The sequence below is a fragment of the Sus scrofa genome, chromosome 15 (assembly GCF_000003025.6).
Source record: "Sus scrofa isolate TJ Tabasco breed Duroc chromosome 15, Sscrofa11.1, whole genome shotgun sequence".
NCBI classification, from domain to species: domain Eukaryota; kingdom Metazoa; phylum Chordata; class Mammalia; order Artiodactyla; family Suidae; genus Sus; species Sus scrofa.
In genome coordinates, this window is record NC_010457.5 from 69963687 (window position 1) to 69986574 (window position 22888).

Sequence of the window (22888 nt, forward strand, 5' to 3'; positions counted from 1 at the left end):
AGGTGTGCTTTTGTGCTGAGGGGAATAGTGGAGGAACTTCTGACCATAGGAAACACTCAGGAATCTCTGTTCTGAGAAATTTAGGGAATGCAAATCAGCCAATGAGCAGCAATCTGCCCTTCATTCTAACATCAAAGAACCTAGTAAGCTAGTCACTTTTCCCATAAGTTCTCCATTATGTATCAGACACCTATCCATCATGTCCTGAAACTTTAAAGGTCACACGGAACTTGCTAAGTGGTCTCCTTAAAGTGAAAGGAGATCTGCCTATGCCACCTCTTCTCCTGACAATACAATGATATCCATTGGACCCCAGGAGCTTTATCTCAAGAATATCAATTCCTTTAACCAGCAACTCCTGACCCTTATCAATCCCTTATGTAGTTGAGAGGTTGAAGAGTCTTGCAACCACCACAATATAAAATTGTGATGGTTGCATCATGTTCTGGTCCCTCTAGATACCTTAGCAGGTATCTATTGTGTTCTGGCACCTTAACACAACTTCAATTGCAGTATCATGTTATACATATTTATAAATATAAATTTAATGTGCATTTAATATACCATAAGGTATTAGAAGCATATATGAAGATACATTTATATTCTTGGATTAGAAAGGACCTTTTTACCACAAAGGGTAGAAATTAAGGAAAGATCTACAGATTTAACCATACAAAAGACCACACAGAAGGAGACATAAAAAATATTAAAAAGCAAATTGCAAACTCAGAAAAATAAAAGCAATATATGTAGCTAATAAATGGTTAATATCCTTGCTGTATAAAGATCAGCACAATAGAAAAAGGCAGAAGTGGCATAAACAGGCAAGTTACTGAAGAAGAAATATGCATGCCCTTTAAATATATGAAAGATATTAATCTCTCTAATAAATGAATGCAAATTAAAACAACAGTAAGGATTTTTGTCTATCAGGTTGGCAAATATTATAAAGATTGATAGTTCTTAGTGTTGTTAAGGATTTGGGGTAACAAGCATTCTCACACACTGCTGATAGAATTAGTATATTTCAGCAAATTTTCTGGATAGTATGTGATACAATTTATCAACTTCTAGATGTATCAATTTGAGTTTCCACTGTGGTGCAACAGGTTAAGGATCCAGCACTGTCTTTGCAGTGGCACAGGTTTAATCCCCAACCTGGCACAGTAAGTTAAAATGAGCCAGTATTGCTGCAGCTGTGGCGTAGGTTGCAGCTGCACCTTGGTTTCAATCCCTGGGCCAGGGAATATCCATATGCCATGGTTGTGGCCAATCAATCAATCAATGTATCAGCTTATATCACATCCATTGCTTTGACCCAGTGCAGTGATGCACTGCCCAAAACCCCTTTTCAGGAATTCATTCCCCTAGCTACTGGGAGAGCTGCTGGGAGTGCTGCTGGCAGACAGCCCTCACCTGTCAACAGTCTTCAGGAGTCTGAAGAAAGCCACCTTGTTCAAGAGCAGGCCAACCTCCTTCCTTGGACAGCCTGCATCCAGTGACCAATTAATTTAAGGATCATCTACCTCACTCCAGCACAAGACAACTCAAGCCATTCCATGGGCCATTCCAGCTTAAAATTTCCCTGGAGGATCAGCTGAGGTTTTCTTAACACTGGATGGCAGCCAGCTTCTCACTAGTCCTGCTTCCTTCCCTCCCATTCCACAGCCATTGACCTGTGAGCACTTCCTAATATACCTCTTAGATATAATATTTTTCTTAGAGTATGCTATTGGAAGACACAAAGTGCAATACCCAGCAATTCTACAGTTAATATTTTATCATAAGGAAATAATCACAGTTTATGAAGTTGTAAGGGATAGAATGTTCATTACATATTAGTATATAAAAGGAAAAAAAAACCCAACAACCTAAATATCCGTTAATAGGAGAATGGTTAAATACATTATACAAATCATAGTATGAAGTTAAAAAACTAGTTATAGAATAATACACATATGGTTAAATTTTAAAATATCCCTATATGATATGTTTAGATATATGTTTATATGTGCATAAAAGGATTTGGGACAATATCATAAACTCAGCCATGCTTATCTAGCTCTCCACACAGTACATATATTTCTGTCTTTGATTTTGTTGTTATTGCTGTTTACATAAAAAGCTATTGAGATACTAAAAAAAAAAAAACATAAAAACAGGATCACTAAAAAAATATAGGCTGAATGTTTAGGTTTGAGTCTCTTCTTGGATAAAGAATATAATACAAAGGGGCCTTCTCTAACTTTACAGCCACTGGCATCTTCATGCTGCAAGTTCACAAATTATTTTGATTTCCTCAATTAAAAAGTATTCATTAGGATAACTGTTAGCATGTCTATAGAAACATAATCATTCCTCATTTTATACATTCATTCACATACATGTGGAGACAACAACAGAAAGTGAAAAGGACAATAGGCTATGATTTTAAACATTTAGATTCAAATTCTGGTTTGATCTCCAATTCAGCTTATAACTTTAAACATGCCCCTGTCCCTTTCTTATTAAAAGTGAGAGATGAATATGAGAATTCAAGTCTTCCTCACAGTTGTAAGGATCAAATGCAATGACATCTAGAAAGGTTCTTTGAAAAAAAGAGGAAAGTGAGATACTAACATAAAGGTAAAAGGTAGGCCATTGAATTTTAAATTGTTTTACCATCTTGGAGAGCCATGTAATCTCACCTGAATCTTTAAGGCCTATTTATATGGGGCATTCTCACACAGCTCCAGTTCCCATATAACATCTGTGACCTCTTTTGTTTGAGCCCAGTGGAGAAGTAACTAAGGGGTCCACGCATCAGAGAAACAATATCTTTCCAGGATGTATATAATGTGTGACCAGGAGAACAATATTCTAGACTAGGCTCTACCAATAGTTCTTGACATGACCTTTACTAGTCACTTTCCTGGGGCTTGTTATTTATTTAAAATAATAAACACAAACATATATGCATGTGTGCATACAGACATATATACATACACATATACAAATAGAAACAGTTCAGAAAATAATGAAGGTATCAAATGATATAATCTCTGTTTTCTTCTAGTTCCAAAACACTTTCACTATGTGTTCTTAGACATACTGTTTAGCTTGCTTTCAATATTCAGTTTCTCTGAGCTTCAACATCTTAATGAGTGAAATATGAACAAAGAGTGGAAAACAGGAATCTCTGGGATCACTCGACTCTGAAATGTCTAAGTCTGTTTATGGAAAAACTGTCAAATGTGCAGGCGTAGGAGTTTATACGTCTCACTTTGGCAGTTAATTCCACAGTGATAGACCTCAAGTGGCGAGTCATTCATTCATTTATATATTGTAATAAATCTGAATGTTTATTTTTGGTAAAGCAGTGTGGTGAATATAGAAGTGAACAACACAAATGCCCTCTTTTCCTGGACCAACACTTACATAGGAAAAATTCAAATTGTATGGAAGTAATGACAGCATACAGCAGAAACTAATAGGAAATGCATGAGAAGTATAGATAAAACATTTTGGAAATTCAGAGCAGGGAGAAAATGCTCCCACCTGAGGCAGTCTTGGAAAATTTCATTAAGAATATGGTTTTTGAACCAAGCCTTAAATATGGGGAACTAATCATTCCAAAACTCTTTGTATACATACAAGATCACAGAAGAAATTTTAAGAGCAGAATCAGTTATACAGACAGAATTTCTTCCCGCCTACCAGCAAGTCATATGCTAAGTAACTTGCTATTTATTACAAATTTTAGAAATTTCTTGCCTTGCATTGATAGCAAATTAAGTGAATATGTAATTTACTGGATTTTCTTCTTTGGGTTTACTTTTGAGAAAAACGCCATTTTACAACCTAATTGACCACTACAGAAATCTAAATCTAAATACCAACATTACTATAAAGGTGACTGTGGGGGATCTCTGACTAGATGCACTAATGCTGCTTATTGATAACACTCTCAATAATAAAACCATTTGGCTATGAAACATGTCAAACATGTTAGCTTCTTTCTTATTTTATTGCCCTAATAGACAAAAAACCCTACAGCCAACAAAGTGAATCTGCTTTTGTTTTTAGTGCTCTGTCTTTGAAATCATGGCCCTTGGTCTTAAAACCAGTGATAGACTAGTTAAAGATGAGGGAAAAAAATGGTCATTTTGGCACGTGATGCTTACATGCTAGAAATAAACAAGCCAATTTTTTAGCAAAATAAAACTGACTTAACTTTGTGCTAAGATTTCAGACTTAACAGCCACTCCAATTCTCTCTGACATTTAAAAATTATAAAAGAAATTCTTAAATGTCAGAATCCTCATTTCTTCAACTTTTGCTACTAAATTCTTAACTCCTTCCTCAACATCCCCTGCCCACAACCCCTCCTCTGAGCACTGTGTATATAGTTCTGCTGGTAGAAAGTCTAGGCAGACAGAGACATACTTTCCATCATTATCTTCAAGCCAGCTCCTCTGAAAGGCTCCTTCAGAATCATTTCACTGCATTATTAGAGATATCTTAAAGGTGGAACTAATGAAAGGAGAAAGGCTGAGAAACTGAGGTACCACAGTTCTCTTCCCTGTTTCCTTTCCATTAACTTATCAAGATATGTCTATTTTTGGCCACTGCATTTTGCCAAATTTGCATTTAATCTAATGAAGTCTGAGTCAAGGGGAGAATTAAAATCACATGGTAATTCTCAATGGGGTAGCAGTAGAAGAGAATTTAATAATAAGATGATAACAGAGAAGGAAAAACCAAGGGTATGAGGAAGACAAGAAGGAGGAGGAAGAAGTATGGGAGGAGAGGAAAGAATATATATAACATTTATTAAAGGAAAAAGACTCTGGAATCTCATATTAACCATGACACCAGTAGTGCAGAAGGCATTGTTACGCCTATTTTACATACAGATAACACCGGTTGAGGCTCAGAGGGGTGTATGACTTGCCTATGATCGCACGGCGTATAAGTGGCAAAACTGGAATTCAAAATTTCATACCATGTCTCAAGTTCCTGTGCTGGCTCAGCAGTTAAGGAATCTGACTAGCATCCCTGAGGATGCAGGTTTGATCCCTGGCCTTGCTCATGGGTTAAGGATCCGGCGTTGCCCTGAGCTGAGGTATCGGTCACAGACCCAGCTTGGATTCAGCATTGCTATGGCTCTGGTGTAAGCCAGCAGCTACAGCTCTGATTCGACCCCTAGCCTGGGACCCTCCATATGCCTCAGGTGTGGCCCTAAAAAAAAAAAAAAAGCGAAAAAAAAAAATTCCATACTGTGTCTCCCTAAGACAGGAAGGTGGTAGCTCTAATGAGATGGTGTTTATGCCTAGATAAATTTATAGAAATATTCCTCAATCTAAAAATACTCATCACATGATTTATTGTATGTCTATCAGCATAATAACATCTTTTAATTTTTCTGCTAGTTTCAGTCGTAAAATTGAAATAAAGCAGAGATAGTTTCATCTGCTTTCTTAGTATTTTATATGAATTCATTTCTTATAAATTCCAATTTTAGAGACCATAAAACAAATGATGGCCCCATTCACGGGTTTTCTGCTATCAAATTTCAATATACATTCTTGAAGATGATTCTAGCGTGTGTGTGTGTGTGGTGTGTGTGTGTGTGTGTGATATGTACATATAAAACACTTCATAAATTATTATTGTTGGGCAACTTCTCAGTCAATTCCCTTTTCTCAATTCTACATTCTGAGGAATCTGAGGAATCCTGCTGTTTCTGCTTTCAGGGCTTTTTTTATTTTGCCCCCCCCCTTTTTTTTTAACATTTACTGACTGCCAGTAAAGGAGATTTTATTTTCTACCAGTTTTCTCAATTTAGAAATATAGTAATTACCATTATGAAGCATATTGGATAATGTTCTGAAAAAGAGGAAATTTTTAAAAGGATATCTTATTTTCTAGTCAATGAAACCATCACATTATTATAGTAATGTTTTCTCTTAATTTTTAAAATATTGTCTAGTCAAACAATCCAGAAAACCCTGATTTGAGAGTGACCATTTATTTTAACAAAGGGGTTTTATATTGCCTTGTCAGAGATAAATGAACTGGATTCTCTGTAAATTCTAACATATTTGTGCCCATTCTTTGATTTCACTTTAGTTTTGGTTGTTAGCTGTGAAATTACTGTTAAGTAATAAAACACAAGTCAAAAGTATTAAACCCTTGTTGCAAATATCACCAAATTATAGCAAAGAACTATCAATGGAAAGCCACAATTCCTGGCATTTACCTGTAAGATATAGTTTAAATAAACAAGATTCTTTCTTTTTTTTTTTTGTCTTTTCTGGGGCCGCACCTGTGGCATATGGAGGTTCCCAGGCTAGGAGTCATATTGGAGCTGTAGTCACGGGCCTATACCACAGCCACAGCAACGCGGGGTCCGAGCTGCGTCTGTGACCTACACCACAGCTCACGGCAACACCAGATCCTTAACCCACTGAGCGAGGCCAGGGATCGAACCCTCAACCTCATGGTTCCTAGTCGGATTCATTAACCACTGAGCCACAACAGGAACTCCAAGATTCTTTCTTTTCTTGAGATACCTTTCTAAGATCTTACATTGCTCTTAGTTTGCCATCCAAACGTAAGGAAGTTTCTAGCAACTTCTTTGGTAAATGTCATTTGAGATTAACTATAATTATTAAATATTCATAGAGGGTTTTGGTTATATTATTTTTGTTTGGCAAGGAGTTGTGCCATATAACCACTTGTTCTAAAGTATAATGAAGGAGGACAAAGGTTCATAATATTTGCTCTGGCTAATTCTCCTTAATTCATTGACCTTCTTTTAAAAAGGACAGTACAGTTTTGGTCTTTTTTATGATGTTTTAAGGTTCCATAGAGCTCTTAGAAATATTCTCTGACTTGGTTCCATATGAAGCTGTAATTCTCATGCCACAGACCAAGACAAAAAGGGACAAAATAGTGAGACAGAAGGGAAGGCTTTGGAAAAACCAGGGTGAGCAAAACCAAAAAACAATGATACCGTGGTGATAATGTTGATTTTTCTTATTATTACATGCAATCTTCCATTAGTGAAAGTTTACTTTACCAAATATTTGTTCCAACCTCTTCCTATAATTTGACATCTCAATAGTTTTATGGACAGCATTTCTCAACATGCATTTTTACGGAACAGTTGGTTCAAAGAAACGATAGTGGGTGTTAACTTTAAAAGGGATTCTAGGATCGAAAACGTTTGGGGAATACTAAACTATAGAAAGATAAACAGATTTCTTTTCTCAAGGCCTTCTTAGAACATTCAGTATGATAATATTCACTGTGAGTCACAATTAGAAGCACAAAGATTTGCAACCTTTCTTGAATATATTTGTCCTTTGAAATTTCTTTCATACAGTATGCTTATGAGAATAATGTTCCACAGAATCCACTTTGGGAAACACTGAAATACACAACTACAAAATTACGGCTGGGTGCATCTTTAAACATAGGAGGCAAGAAGAGAGGTGGGTAAATGGAAAGCTTACCTACTTCTGAAACAACTGGCTAGGATGAGAAAGGAACTTTAAACCATGTAAGAAGAATAATTAATAGAAAAATGGGCATTTCACATGGAAATACTGACTCCAATGTGATATGATATGGCATTCTCTTTACATAGACGAGTTTAGCCATATTCTAACCTCATGAGGTCAAACTTGTCCCAGTAATTGCTGTTACTGTGTAAACCACCTCAAAGTGATGAAACTTCTGTCTCTAGATGTTTAACATAAACTAAATGACTACCATATAGCAAGTTGGGAGCCAAAAGGATTTTGATTGTTTTTTGATTGGTTCCAGCCTTAACAGTTTATGGTTTTAAGACTATAGATTATAATACTCTGTTCCTACACAAAATCACCAAGCCACAATTAGCAGTACATTTTTCTCTTAGAGATTCTTTTAAAAGTATCAAAATGGATTATGTTGTTTCTTCTCTCACAGTGGTTTAGTTGGCTTTCATAATATGGCCTGGAATGCAGGAGGCATTCTCAGAGCACATCTACACATGCAGATTTGCAGGAAGAGATTCTTACCTACGTTTTTGGTACCATGTAGAAAATCTCAATAATGCTTCACTCTAAAATTTTGAAAGAGCTTTATTTGTCTTCACAAATCAGAGAGCTGAAAGTAGTATTCTCAATTGATGTACCACAAATAATGTCATGGGACTTTAAAAGATATTGCATAAGAACACTCACACATGTATTTTTGAAGGTGAAATTATCATCGTTATCCATAAAAACCTTGTGAAGGTTTGCAATTTATTCTTAAAATATTCATAAATTATCCATGTGAACTTGTTAATATGTGATGTTTTAAATAACTGGTAGAACAAGTTTGTTCGGCACCATCTCCATTTCTTCAACTATTTTGCTTTTCTATGACCAGGTCCTAATGACAAAGGATTCAATAACCCATATACTCAGCCCAAGAGTTGACAAGGAAAACAAGCTGTGTTCTGTGAATACTGTCACTGCAAGACAGTATTTCTCTCCATCCCTAAGTTTACAGTATGAGTGGGAGGAATTATTAGCCTATTTCCTCCATAGCAGTGATGCCTTTACTCTTTCATGCTTTGTGTTTACTCCCTATAAATATCCTATCTATTTGAGGAAGATTTAGGTTTCTCAGTATCCTCCAATGTCCCTCACTCCAGAATCATGGCTTGAAATTCATTTACTATTCAAGTCCTGGATAATTTCTATCATTCTGTCACATTACCTCATTTAGTTACATAACAGGCTTAAAAACATAGCTTATGTACACACATACTTCATATACACAACTATTTAAATTATTCTTTCATTTAGGTAAGTACTGGATAGTAGAGGATTCGTAGCAATTGTCTTCTCTGTATGAAATGAGAAAACAACCTGGAACTAAGAGTTAGAACACTTCTAGGGCCAGCCTTTTGCACACGTATGTAAAATGCGCTTTTAACTTGGGTATCACCAACAGCATAATTTTCTCCAAGTCATACTCTTGAAAATTTAACAAATTCTAAAGTCTTAAACTTCAAACTTAAATTTCCAGCAAAACTCACTTTTTAAACTATTGTTTTAAAATAATATGTAAATTACAATATCCAACAGGATATAGATTTTATTCTTTTGTAAAATTTGTAGTGACATTCCATCTGGATCTGAATTTTCTATTAAATACATTTCTATTCAATAGAAATTATAAGGAATGGGTTATATATTTGCTTCAAATTTTCTCAATGTTAATCTGGCTCCAAAAAGTTCATAAACTTCATTTCTTTTCATTAATATCCAGGAAAGGTTATGACAAATATATTTGGCTGTATTTGTAAATTACACATCTTTCTAGTCACAAAGGAACTATAAATTTCTTGACTTCTTCAATAACAAATCATAGAAGAAAATAGTAAAATAGGCATATATTTTATGACTGCGTTATTGAGTATTAGATATAGGAAGTTGTCATCATTTTTACGAAAATACATGAAAACATTTTCATGCCCTATTTTCTTATTTGATTTATCAACAAATATGTAATAAATGCCTATGAGCCAGGCTAAAGGCTGCCATGTGATCAATTTCTTCCTAGAGTGTACCACATAGAAAGAAAGATTGACAGAGAACAAAGAATGACAATCATGGTAAGAGTAGGAATGAAAAGCACATGATGCTTTTTCTCTGAGATAATACGAGGAACATAATACTCCCAAACTCCCTCCCAGAGTCTCTCACTCTCCGAGACATCCCATTTGTACAACAGTGAGTGCATCATCTACTTTTTGTGTGCAGATACAAAAATCTCATAATGGCGAAGGATGATATGTCAGTTAGAAACTGATCCAAAAAATAGAAATGAAGAGAATTTTAAACTGAGAATTGGTTAAACAGATATTGAAGGACTGGAGAAGCAACAAGAAAACATGCAGGTAGCAAAGAGATAAAAACCTCAGGGAAAGGATACCTCTCTATAAAAGTGGGCTCAGAGATACAGGGTACCAGACCCTAAAAGTTCAGAGGAAGAATCCTACAGAGTTAAGCCCCTTCTGAGGACAGTACACTCTCCAGCTAGAGCTGGGACCTCTGAATGGGCATAATAAAGCTCTGAGTGGTCATGGGGAAAAAGTTGGAAATTGGAATCAATTACCAATACTCAGGGAGAAGGCCATTGCTGGGGTGCCTTTAATAGGAACATCATGCAAAACAAATAGGAGTGAGTCCCTTCTCCCTCCTTCAGTCATGTAGTCTCTCTTTAGTGCCCCCTATTAGCAGAACTTAAAGGGAGACAGTTGGCAAAGGAGAGATGAAGTTTGCAGAGTCCCAGCCCCAGTATCACAAAGCTTAGTCTAGACGAGTAAGTTTGGAGCTAAGAAACAGCATCTTAACAATAAGCACCGGGAATCAGAGAGTGTACATCTGAGAGATGGAAGAGCAATAACTCACTGTGAGGGTCTTTGGGGCCCCCACCCTCTTCCCTTTTTCCCTCTCATCCTAGGGAAGTAATTGTTCCCTGCAGTTACTCTGTGTTTATATAATTCTGCTTCCTTTCCAGTCCTCTAATAGCGATTCAACCAATTTTTCTATTTGAAATTTTTATTATTTCTATTTTCCCAGCAAAAATAGGCCTTGCTTAACCTCCTCTTTCTGTCTAAATCTTAGAGATTCTATACCAGCCATGCTCAGTAAACTAAACTGCCATGCTTGCCTTAAATAGCCTTCTCTGCACAGACCTGGCTCATGCCTAACTCTCCTAACCAGTGCCTGATGTTATTTGCTTATCACTAATTATTACTAGTTAATCCAATTTCACTTTACATCCTGTGTTTCCACTTTACTTCTAGCTTGATGGATTTCATTTCTGATCTAGGTATCATGACAATGTATGGAAATATCTCATAGGAACTTCCAAAGACATTCCTCAGAGAATTGTTTTATATCCCTTCCTAGCCCCTCACCATGCTTTCTGGAAGGTTGTATGTGGGAGGGTATGTCCTTGAACATTGGGGGAGAAGTTAAGGGAAACCAATTAATGAACATATATAACCTGATTGGTGACTTACTCATTAGTTTACATACATTAACTCATTTAATTTTTCAAATAATCCTGTGAATTAGATATCATTCTCACTTAACAGAATTTACCAAAACTCAGTTCAGATTCAAACCTGGGTCTGCCTGATTTCGAAATCATTGTACCCACTGATTTAATACTCTTCAGTGGAGTACCAAGGTCACAGACTCCAGCCCTCATGAAAACTTCCTAGCATAACTCAGTTAAAGATGAAATATTTTCCCTATATCCTACACTAATTGCACACACACACACACACACACACACATATATATACACACACATATATGCCATATATGATTGGGAATCCAATATTAATCCAACAAAGATGTGTTGAACCTCATGTATGTGGCAGGCATGTGATAATGACTGCTAATGCATTTAAGGGCTTACTATGTGTTGGGTGCTGTTTCAAAAACATGCCTCCTTAATTTTCAGAACAACTCTGTAAGACAGGTGCCATTATTAACAGCCTCATCTTACAGACAATGGTAAATGAGGTCCAGAGAAGCTAAGTCATACAGCCAAGAGTCACAGCTGGGAACAGTCAGAGCCAAAAAGAGAATGTAGGCAGGATGACTCTGAAGCCCATAGTCTTAACCATTATGCTGTGTTTCTCTTGTGTAAAGGCTGAATAGGCAAAAATTATTAAGACATAGGCAAAGAGATCAGAGTCCAGGTGGTGAAAAAAAACCAAGAAAAATAGTAGATATGATAAACACACTTATAAAGAAACACATACTGTAAACAAAGTAGTAACTAGTTCTGCCAGGTGAAATCAGAGAAGTTTTGAGCTGATTCCTAAAGAGATGAAAGTACATATTTCAGAATTTTAGAGGGAGAATAAACAAGTCCTGGTGATGTAATTCATAGGAGAGAGGTGGGAATCCAGGATAGTCATGCCGCAGAGCAAATCCGAGGAGGCAGAAATGGAAGTTCATTTTAGACAATATAACTTTGAGTGAATGATAAGAAATAGGCAACCAAAAAAAGGCTTAGATTTGAAGAAAAGAGTCATACTGTTTTATAGATTTTGACATTTCTAACACAGAAATTTCACAAGAGGGAATGAGTTGTCCTATCAAGGCTGTGTGGAAACAAAGAAGCTGGACTTTTTCCTCACTTTTCTTCTGGGCAGGCACCCACTATGACCAGCTGTATAGTCAAGATAAAATGGCATAGAACTGATAAGATAAAGCAGCCCCTGACATCCGGGAACTGGTAGTCTGGTACTTACTGTCAGCTAGGACTTGGTGTCATTAGGAGCTGGCCTGGTTCTATCAGCTATGCTTTGGTTTCTCCTGTTCAGCATAAAGGGTTCACAGAACATCAACATTAGACAAGGCCTCTCTGTGATCATGACAAACAAGACAAAGACCAGTCTGTAATCACTTCTGAACACAGATAAAAGATGAACATTTCCAAACCACAAAATGATCAAACATCCCTGATCCTGGCTGGTATGAGTGACTGCTGCTTCCCTACCAATGACACCACCATCTTCACTCTAGTCTTCCCTCTTGATAAGTAAAAACATAAAATATCCAATCATAGAATTATCCCCACTTGCTGACATACTAGTAACCAATCCAGAGCAAACTCCCACTCACTTAGAAGCACCTGTAAATCACATAGCCAAAGTTTGAACTTTACAAGTCCTTTCTAAAAACCTCTTACTAAGCCCACAGTTCTCTGTTGAAGGTTCAGGTCTGACTGAAAATGTGAGGAGAAGCCCCTAAGAGCCCTCAAGTTCCTGGAGAGTGGAGGACTGATGCTAGAACCCTCCCAGGCCCTTTAATTACTCTGTGGCTACTGGGGACTTGGGACTTTTTCAATCTGGCTGTCCCCACCTGGCACACAAATGCCCCAGCCCACTTCCAGAGGAAGTCTGGCACAGCAAACCTCTGAGTCACCCACGAGTGTGATAAGATAGTCTGGGAGGATAAGTCCCTCAGGGACATAGGGCAGGAGCAGGTAGCTCTGTGGGAAGATGGTGCTCCGGCAACCTCATGTGAGCTAGGAGCCGGTGCAGCACCTTGAAGCCCAGATGCGTTGCTTAGAGCAAGTATCCAAGGAACTCCCTCTTCTCCAGCACCTTCTTGCCAAATGTGCTTTTCAAGACCCCCAGACTTGTGAGAGTTCCCCATGTCCCACTGGCTATGGGTTCCTTCCATGGCTCCTCTAGATGCTGCTTTCCAGTTAATCACCTGAACACCCCTAGAGTCACCTACAAGCTGTGTGACCCAGAGTGATAGACCTAACGTCTAGGCTTCAACTTCAAAGGGTTGTTGTGAGTTTTAAATGACTAGAACAAGAAAGGACTCAGAAAATAAAGAAGTAATAGCTGGGACATGGAAGCCCTTAGGCTCTAATGTTGACTCTCACCACCATGGCCCTGGGGCAAGAGCTGAACAAAGGCACAAAGGCAGCAGGCCATCCCAACCCAGCTACACACACAAACACACACACACCCACCCCTTGTTTTCTCTTTCTGCAACAAGTAATAGTCACAACATAAAGTTCAAGTGTGTTCCTGGTAGTCTTTGCCTAGAGGTCACTGAGAGAAAAGAGAATTCCCACATTTTTTTTTTCCTATTTTACCATTTTAAGTGAGAAATTAAACCTAATGACCACTGTGCATTGCCACTTGTTTGAATTGATTTAAAGTAGTCAATATACAGTTATTAATCAAACACCCTATTTACTGACAAGCATCTACTTGGAAGCTATTTCACTGCGAATATAAAGTGAGAAGAGCAGAAACAGTGGAAAATCTCACTGTGAATATAACATAACTTTTCAAAAATATTTGCTCAAATTAAAATAAATTTATCTTTTGTCAGTACTGATTGCAAACACTCAAACTCTAACCATAATTTTTAAAAAGCAATAAATCACTAATAGATTTAGACACACATAAAGCTATATTTTTTTGTCACACAAGTGAAATAAAATTAGTTACAATGAACATGTCTTGCTTAAATTGTCAGCCGTTGTTTCCTTCATTTTTTTACTACTCTTAAAGAACTTTTGTTTCTATCATTATATGGTGAAAGGGAATATTTACATAAGAAATCTGATGGACTATGAGTCTTGTTTTTAATGGGAAAAAATAAAAAATACTTTATTTTTCATTGTTTCTTGACATGGTACAATATAATCAAATGTGACTGATGCACTCTGACAAATCCAGTCACAACATGAACTGTCACAGGAAAACAGGGAAAGCTACTATCTCTATCCAGACAAAAACATACTTATCATGAAACATAAAAACAAAAATTTTAGAATATAAGTAAATAATATATCGTCATGGAGCTTGTTCAAAATTCTTATATTTAGCTAGCCCTTTGAAATATACTCTATCATGGATATTAGGCTGCTATCATGGATTTTAGAAATTATTTTTCCTCCACTGGAAAGTATTAGAAATATCACAATCAAAAAAGAAAAAAAAAAGAAATATCACAATCTGGGGCCCTTTTCTGTTTTTAAGCCTATTTAAATACAATCAGGAACCATGCTTTCTAAAGGACTTCTCTTCTGTGGTGTTCATAACTCAAAGTTTGTGCTTTCTCATAGGCTGCAAGGTAATTCTAAATGGACTACACTTCAACTAAGCTGTTTTTCTGAGACTGTACCCTGCCTCTGAACTGTGCTGAAATAACCTTGCATTATCCTAATTAGGATTATTCACAATACACACATATTGCAAAGGGCCATTTTCATTTTCAATTAGTTGAAAGGGATTAGTTGCAGTGATACTCAGAGGGTCCTGAATGCTATTATTATTAAACTCAATATTTTTTATTGCTGTTAAAATTATGCTCCTTATAGATATAACTTAGCTAATGGAGTAAAAAGATGGTCTCTTCCTGACAAATCATTCTCTTCTAAAGAAAATTGTGAAAGTAACAATACATAAAGGGAAGAAAATATATGTGTGGTAAAGAGGCTGTTTAATCACAAGTAATGGCAAACCTAAAATTAGTTCCAATTAGAAGAGAAGTGCATGGAAACCAATCTGAATAGCAGATAAAGGGTGGCATGAAGAAAGATTATTAAGCAGTAACATATAACAGGCCCTCAGGTGCAGTACTTCCTCATTATACCTATTCTTGAATAGCAACATACTGAGTGTACAGTAAACCAAAAAAACAAGACAAAATAAAACAAAAAAAAACCTCCAAGAAATAATTTCACACAGTGGCTACACTCGAGATGAACAAGTACATGTTTTTTGGAAGAAAGACCATAACAACTTGGTTTTAAATTCCAAAATACAGTGGCATGTTAATTGCTTGATCAGCCAAATGAAACTAAATGTAATTAAGACTAGTGTGGGGTTAATTTGATCCATAATTATGTTATATAAAGTAAATGAAAATTGTTTCTTTCCTAAATTGCAATTCATTAAAATTACAGATATTAAAATAAGATACTATAAAATTACATGAAGCATGTACACATTAATAGCCATTAGTAATAGCTTGATATTTCTAGCTAAGCAACAGTTTATTAGATGCCAAGAGGTGATATTTGACCACTCACATGACTGATTTTTTTTTTTTACTTTTTCTGCTCTTCTAAGAAATTTTTTTTTAAATGAAGCAAAGTGTTCTAATCTTAGTCTCTTTTTGCTATTTTCTAGATGTTTATTATCTGCTAAAATACCTTTGGATAAATCCTCATTGAATCTTTATTAAAATACAAACACAGATATTTAAAAATTCAAAGTGGAATATAGGTATTAACATTTCATATGATGCCAAATGCAAACAAGTAAGGTATTTGGCAGATTATTTTTCAAAGGGCAAATTCTGCACCATTAATTAAAATTATAGTCATATATTTATAGAACATTTTGTCTTAATGTCATTAAAAACAATTGAATGTAAAAAATATCTATTGAAGAAATAGGAACTAGCATTTATTGAGTGCTTATCCTGTTTCAAGCACTATGCTATATACTTTAAAGAACCTATTTTTTATCCTCTCATAAAGTTGATGTTATTTATTTTTCTCCTTTTATATGTGAGAACTGAGGGTCAGAGCAATTAGAAGTTTGCCTAAACTCATGGAGCCACTTACTGGTACCATTTACCCTGAGGTGGGGAAGGGTTCTCTTTCTATTAGACGTGATGGCAAAACAAGAGAAAACAAATCGATCTGTGAAACAACATAATGTTTTAGTTCCCATTTTAGATTCTTTTTAATTGATGATAACTTGTATATTTCTGTGAAAATAAAAATCAGAATGTCATAGCATATGATCTATATGCCCATTTGTGTGACATTAAATAAAATTTGGCCAAGTAATCCTATCATTCTGAGTCCCTGAATTATCTAACAAAGCTTCCTCAGTGGTAGAGAAGGAATACTGATGGCAAGAGAATCTATACTAGAGTAGTAACAAATACCTTACACAAGATTCTAATGAATACACATATAAAAGAGTCATATTTAGGCTAAATACAGGAAGCATCAATGGATTATTGTACTACTTAATTGCAGGGAAGGAAAGAGGGTTGGAAGAAAGGACTGCAAAACAGTAGAAGGTGTTTCCAGATTCTACTCAAGAAACCTGGCTTTCCCAGGTATGATAATCCCTTTACTTGCTTTGGAATTGAGGACAAGAGTGGTGATTTGAACATCTAATATAATTTAAAAGGAAAAGCATTTACAATAGGATTTGCTTACAACAGATAGCAATAGCAGTTTATCTGTGAGAGACCAGAGATATTAAAACCAAGTCTAACTGAAACTTCAATATACCATAATACATTTATTTATCATTATGAAGCAAAGTATCTGCATACCCAGGAAAATCTGGTTACTTTCTTTGCACAATAAAATAACACTATATTACTATTAATAGTAGTATACAAACATTAACAAATGTTTCTCAATAATTGATTGTACTGTACTAATAAGGACAACCATCCTTTAAATTTCTTGGAAATCATCTACATTTCTCTTTAGGTTAAAGCCAGATTTCACTCATAAAAAAAAAATGAAACTAGAGGATAATCATACTTAAGAAGTTGCCAGAACACATTATTTACAGTAAGCATGTGTGCTTAACAAACCAAATATTTAATATTTCATGCATGAGAAATGGGTAGACATAATAATCATTAGTATTCCAGGTGAGGCAGAACATGCAAATTTACTCAGTGATTAAAGAATGAGTCATATGCTATTTAATATAACAAAATAGTTTATGTATATTAAAGTAAACAGTGAAATCACAATAGGAAAAAAATGGATTTGGTTCAGATGTTGAGCTGCTCTGTAAACCAATTATCTATCCGGAGGGAAACAGCTCTGTCTACAACTACTTAGGCTCTAGGGCCTATTACAAACCCTGGAGTGGGCTGTTGTTGCTGTTCTCAAGGGAATTTACCACGTCACACTAGAAATAGCTGACAATAATTAGAAAGCCTGCTTCTGCCAGTATTGCACACATTTTTAATACCTTCCTAAGTATTATGGGAGATAATACACAAGGTCTTTAGAATTCTAGTCATGCCACAACAAGCCATGGAAAGGACAACTAGACAATAGCCCCAAACTGGACTGTGACAGGCTAATTATTGTGGCTTCATTATAAAACCTCTTTTTACATAGGTCACCTGGGAAGTGTAATTAAAAATGCATTATTGGTGTATTTTTTATTGAAGCAATTAAATTAAAAAGCCAAAAAAATAATTATATGAGGAGCAAATAATAATGTTGGTCAACAGCATTTATCTAAGAAAGAGAGAACACGTTAGTGGTTCATTAGCAGTAAATGTGTTAACGGGAATCTGTTTGAAAAATGAGCCATAGAACAGCTTTTAAATACGCAGATTAAAGGATTTATAATGTCAAGTTTAACACAGAAATTACAGATAGTATTACATAACCATGAGTAATAGCACCTTTAATCTGACTTAGTAAAATGATTTACATCATACTTTGGCTGCTTCAATTGTATGAATATTATATTGCTGCATCTCAGATAATTTCCCTTATATCTTTTACACACTTATGGATTTGTTCTTCCTGCTTTCTAATCGTGTGGTACATCTGAATAATTAGATGTTAAAACATGTATTACCCAGGGGCAGAATGTTTGTCTTGGATATCTGTTCTAGGTAGGAATATCAGAACATGACACCACTTATTTAGAAAATTTTTGCAAAGCCCTAAATGTATCATGTCAAATCATCTTATCCTTACCTCAAAACTCTCCTGGTACTTCTTTACACCATCATCATCACCATCATCACCACCACCCTATAATTATCATAATCACAAATAATTAATGAATGTTTTCTACTTGCCAGGAACTAAAAATTGCTTATATTTCTTAGACATTTAATTCACCAAAATAACCTTCAGATATTAATATTTTATCTTCATTTTGAAAAACAAGGATAATCAATTAAAATTTAATCAATCTCTATGGATATATCTATAAAAATGTATTCTTCTTCAACAGACTAGCTTAAGATCACAATAATTTTTCCCTCTATCTTGCCAGAAATCTTCTGTATCTTAAACCTGTTTGTATTTACTGAGTATTTTCTAATTATATAAAAGAGATAGATAAGCATCTACTAAATAAGACTCTCATAAGCAATCCTTTTAATCCCTTTGGGAAGAAAACCAAAATTCAGAGAAGTAGCAGAACATCAAATATGAAGGGCTGTAAATTTCAAGCTGAATAACTGAATGAATGGGAAAATGAGGGAACTTTATTGTTGAAACTTGGAATTCTTGATTCAAGAAGTATATTTTTATGGTTTACAGGAAAAAAGAGTTATATTTTCAATATTAAAATTGAGTGTTAATCTAGAACTAGTTATTACCTACTGACTCTAAATTATACCTTGACATATTATGACTAGTTAATAGTTTTAGTGTTGCTATGTTGCATTAGATTCTTTATTATTAATAATTATTATTAATATTTTAATATCAGTAGCACCCACTTTTGAATACCTACTATAAGCCAGGCCTCTGTCAGAAGTTTTACGTTTTTTATCTCTAAGCCTTCACACATCACAGAATCAAATTATTCTCATTTTAGATGAGAAATCTGTAGTTCAGGAAGTCAAGTGACTATTCCAAGGTCATATGACTGATAAATTGAAGAGTTTATATTTGAACCTCAATCTATCTGACTCCAAATTGCATGCATTTTTCCAGTATTCCACTTTGATTATGAAAGAATTTATCAAAGGCATTAATATGCTTTTTTATTTTTTTCACATGTAAATCCTCCTTAACCCAAATTTTGAATTCAAATTTATTCTAAATTCATTCATACTCAAGTACACAAAATGGTTTTCTGAGTACTAATATTGGTAATTGGGACTTATCAAGATAAATATAATAATTATAGGATCTGGGGTTTCTGAGAAAAAAAGAGATGAACTGGAATCACTATGAATTCAACATTAAGTAACTATCCTTATAGTAGAGTTATTTAAAAATTAGGAAATCTAAAATCCATGAGTGATACACATAACTGTTACTTTGGCTATCAATCAATACTTATGTCCTCAGCATCAAATACATGGAAAAATATTGACTTATTATCTGTAAAATATGATATACTAAAAAACAAATTTTACTACGAGTACTTTCTCAAACAACATATTAGGTTTTTATTGTAGTCTTGTTTTAATAGTACATTTGTTCTTTATAATAGCAGCTGCTCTAAATTTTATGAAATTAATTGCATTTATTGATTGTCAAGACATTATATACAAATTGAACCAAAAAAAGGAATCTGTAATTCACAAAGTAGGATGGACTTCTGAAAAGTTTTTCCATGGAACTGCAAACTAATAGCTGTATCATGGCATAAGATGAGCTACGAATTACAGCAGAGTCTAAGAAAGTGGAGTGAATACAGAATGTTAGATCTTTGAAGCATATGGCAAGAGACTGTGACATTATAATGAAAGAGAATTAAAGAGCTTTTTCCTAAGGTAAATAGCTGATATTTTAGGAAATATAGGTAACTAGATAATTATTGGGTGGGTGCCTTCTCTAAATGGTTTTCTAACCCCTCTTTACAGCATTGTTCTACTCTCCTATAACCTAACTGGAATAAAAGATATCATTGCTGTAGATAATCACAGATAGCACAGGTAATCAAATAGAGCAGCCAGTAGAGCAAGTACTTTAGAAAGTTCAAAGTTAATTGCAAAAGACCAGGTTCTGACTCTCAAGAGGTTTACATCAAAATTCTAAATAAACTTACTTAAAATATACAAAACTCAAGTTGATTTGTTTATGACACCTATCACCCCACTCATATATTAACCTGTGTCTGTCTGGTCTAATGCTAAAGCTTTATAAAGGTGTTCCAGAAGCAGCCCAGTACACCAAATGCATAAAAGTAACTGAAGTTAATAGAATTCTTTCTGAAGCAGTCATTAACACATTGCCTTATTTATTTATGTTTGTTTGTTTGGAAGAGAAGGGGTCATTTCTGATTATCCCTTCAGGACTTCTACTTAATGTCTGTAACTTTGTTTTTGTTGTTCTTTTGTCTTTGTTTTGGCCATGTCAGAGGCATGCAGAAGTATCTGGGCCAGGGACCAAACCCAGGCCACAGCAGCCACCCAAGCCACTGCAGTGACAATGCCAGATCCTTAACCTGATGTGCCACAACAGAATTCCTGCAACTTTTCTTTTTGACCTTCAATTTTTTTTTTTCAGTACCAGTAAGTCTTTATTCATTGTATCTTCCCAGAGAAAAGAAGGGGAAGGGAAAAGGGTCAGCATATGTGCTATAAAATGATGGTAAAATAGGAAAAGAAGTGCCTGGCACAGCAAAATCAACCATCAAATAAGCACTCCCCAGATAGAGTCACCAAAGCACAAGAGGGCTCAGTCTCCTACAGTTCAGTAATGAAGGGAAGGGATGAGGCAAAGAACAGACAGGTACGTGCTTTCCTTCCCTCCCTTCCTCCCCATAAATTCAAGATTTCACACAAAGCTTTGGTTTCTATCAGTAAACATGGAGTTATGTTTATCCGTCTCCTATTAAACAATCTTGTGGCCATTTCGGCATAAGTTTCTTTCACCTGAATAAAAGTTGAGTGACTTGGATATACATTCATCTTTCCTTTCTTGGTCTCCCAACCCCACTTTCTACATGGAAGGCCCTCATACTGTTTCTCTCTACCCTAGGGTTAGAAATTTAAATAGGTTTTAATCTATCCAAAAATAGCAGTCTGTTTGGCATGAATCACATCAAGGAATGGTCTTGACTCAGGAGGCTGGGAACAAGGGATGGAGAGGTGTTAGCTTCTTCTTAGGATTTCTTCACAAATCATTTAAGAATTGCAGATACTGCACAAATTAATGGATAGGTGCACAGGCTATTGGGGGGTAGGAATCTAGTTCTGAGGACAGCAGTTCTTGTTTAAAATAGGAAATAGGGGAAGGGGAACAAAAGAAAGTGTGGTTCAAGACCCCCCACTTCAAGAAGAGGGGCCCCCAAGTTTCTGTTTCAGATCTTTTTTCCTAGTGCACAAATTTTTGTCAAAGATGTTCTATGACCTTCAATTTTTAAATTGCTAAAAATGTTTTCTTGACATACCAGATTTGATTCCCAAACTTAACACAAATAATAATAAAGCTATACAGAATTTACTACATGCCAGACATCACATGCAACATGCTTTATATTATGTCTCTAATCCTCACGGAAAATTGAGAGGTAGGTAGGACTACTATCCCTACTTTAGAAATGGAAAAAAAAAAATGAGGCTCAGGGAGATTAAGCAGGGCCACACACCTCATAAGCAGTAGAGCTGTGATGCAAAACTAGATCTTTTTCAATTTAAACTCTTGCTCTTTTCTCTTTTTTTTACTTTTTTTTGGGGGGGGCACACTTAGGCATATGGAGGTTCCCAGGCTAGGGGTCACATCAGAGCTGTAGCCACTGGCCTATGCTACAGCCACGGCAACTCAGGATCTGCGAACCATGTCTGCAACCTACACCACGGATCACAGAAATGCCAGATCCTTAACCCACTGAGTGAGGTCAGGGATTGAACCCCACAACCTCATGGTTCCTAGTTGGATTTGTTTTTGTTGTGCCGCAACAAGAACACTTTTTATTTTAACTTTTTAAAATTAAAAAAGAAATTATTATAGTTGATTAAGAAGATATGGCACATATACACAATGGAATTCTACTCAGCCAAAAAGAACAAAATAATGCCATTTGCAGCAACATGGACGCAAAGAGAGATTCTCATACTAAGTAAAGTAAGTTAGGAAGAGAAAAACAAATACCATATGATATCACTGATGTGTAGAATCTAAAATATGGCCCAGAGGAACCCATCTACAGAATAGAAACAGACTCATAGACATAGACAACAAGCTTTTTTTCATTATGCCCAACTTCCTCAGCTAGACTACAAAGAAACAATTTCCTTTCTAGTATCTTAGGCTGATATCCTGGTAAGAGACACTATCCTTTAGAATCAATTTTACAAGCAATATTGATAAGAAGAAACTCACATACTCGTCCCAAGTGCTACTATTTACCATAAAGGCAAACAAAACATTGCAATCATGAATTACACTGAGTTATACACCAAGTATACGAGGTGCTCAGGCTGGAGCTAGAAGCCTATGATTTGGGGAACCTTTGTAGGTAGAAGATAGAAAATGCATTAAAAATCACTTTAGGAGTTCCTACTGTGGCACAATGGGATCAACAGCATCTTGGGGGCACTGGGATGCAGGTTTGATCCCTGGTCCGGCACAGTGGGTTGATGATCCAGGGTTGCTGCAGCTGTGATGT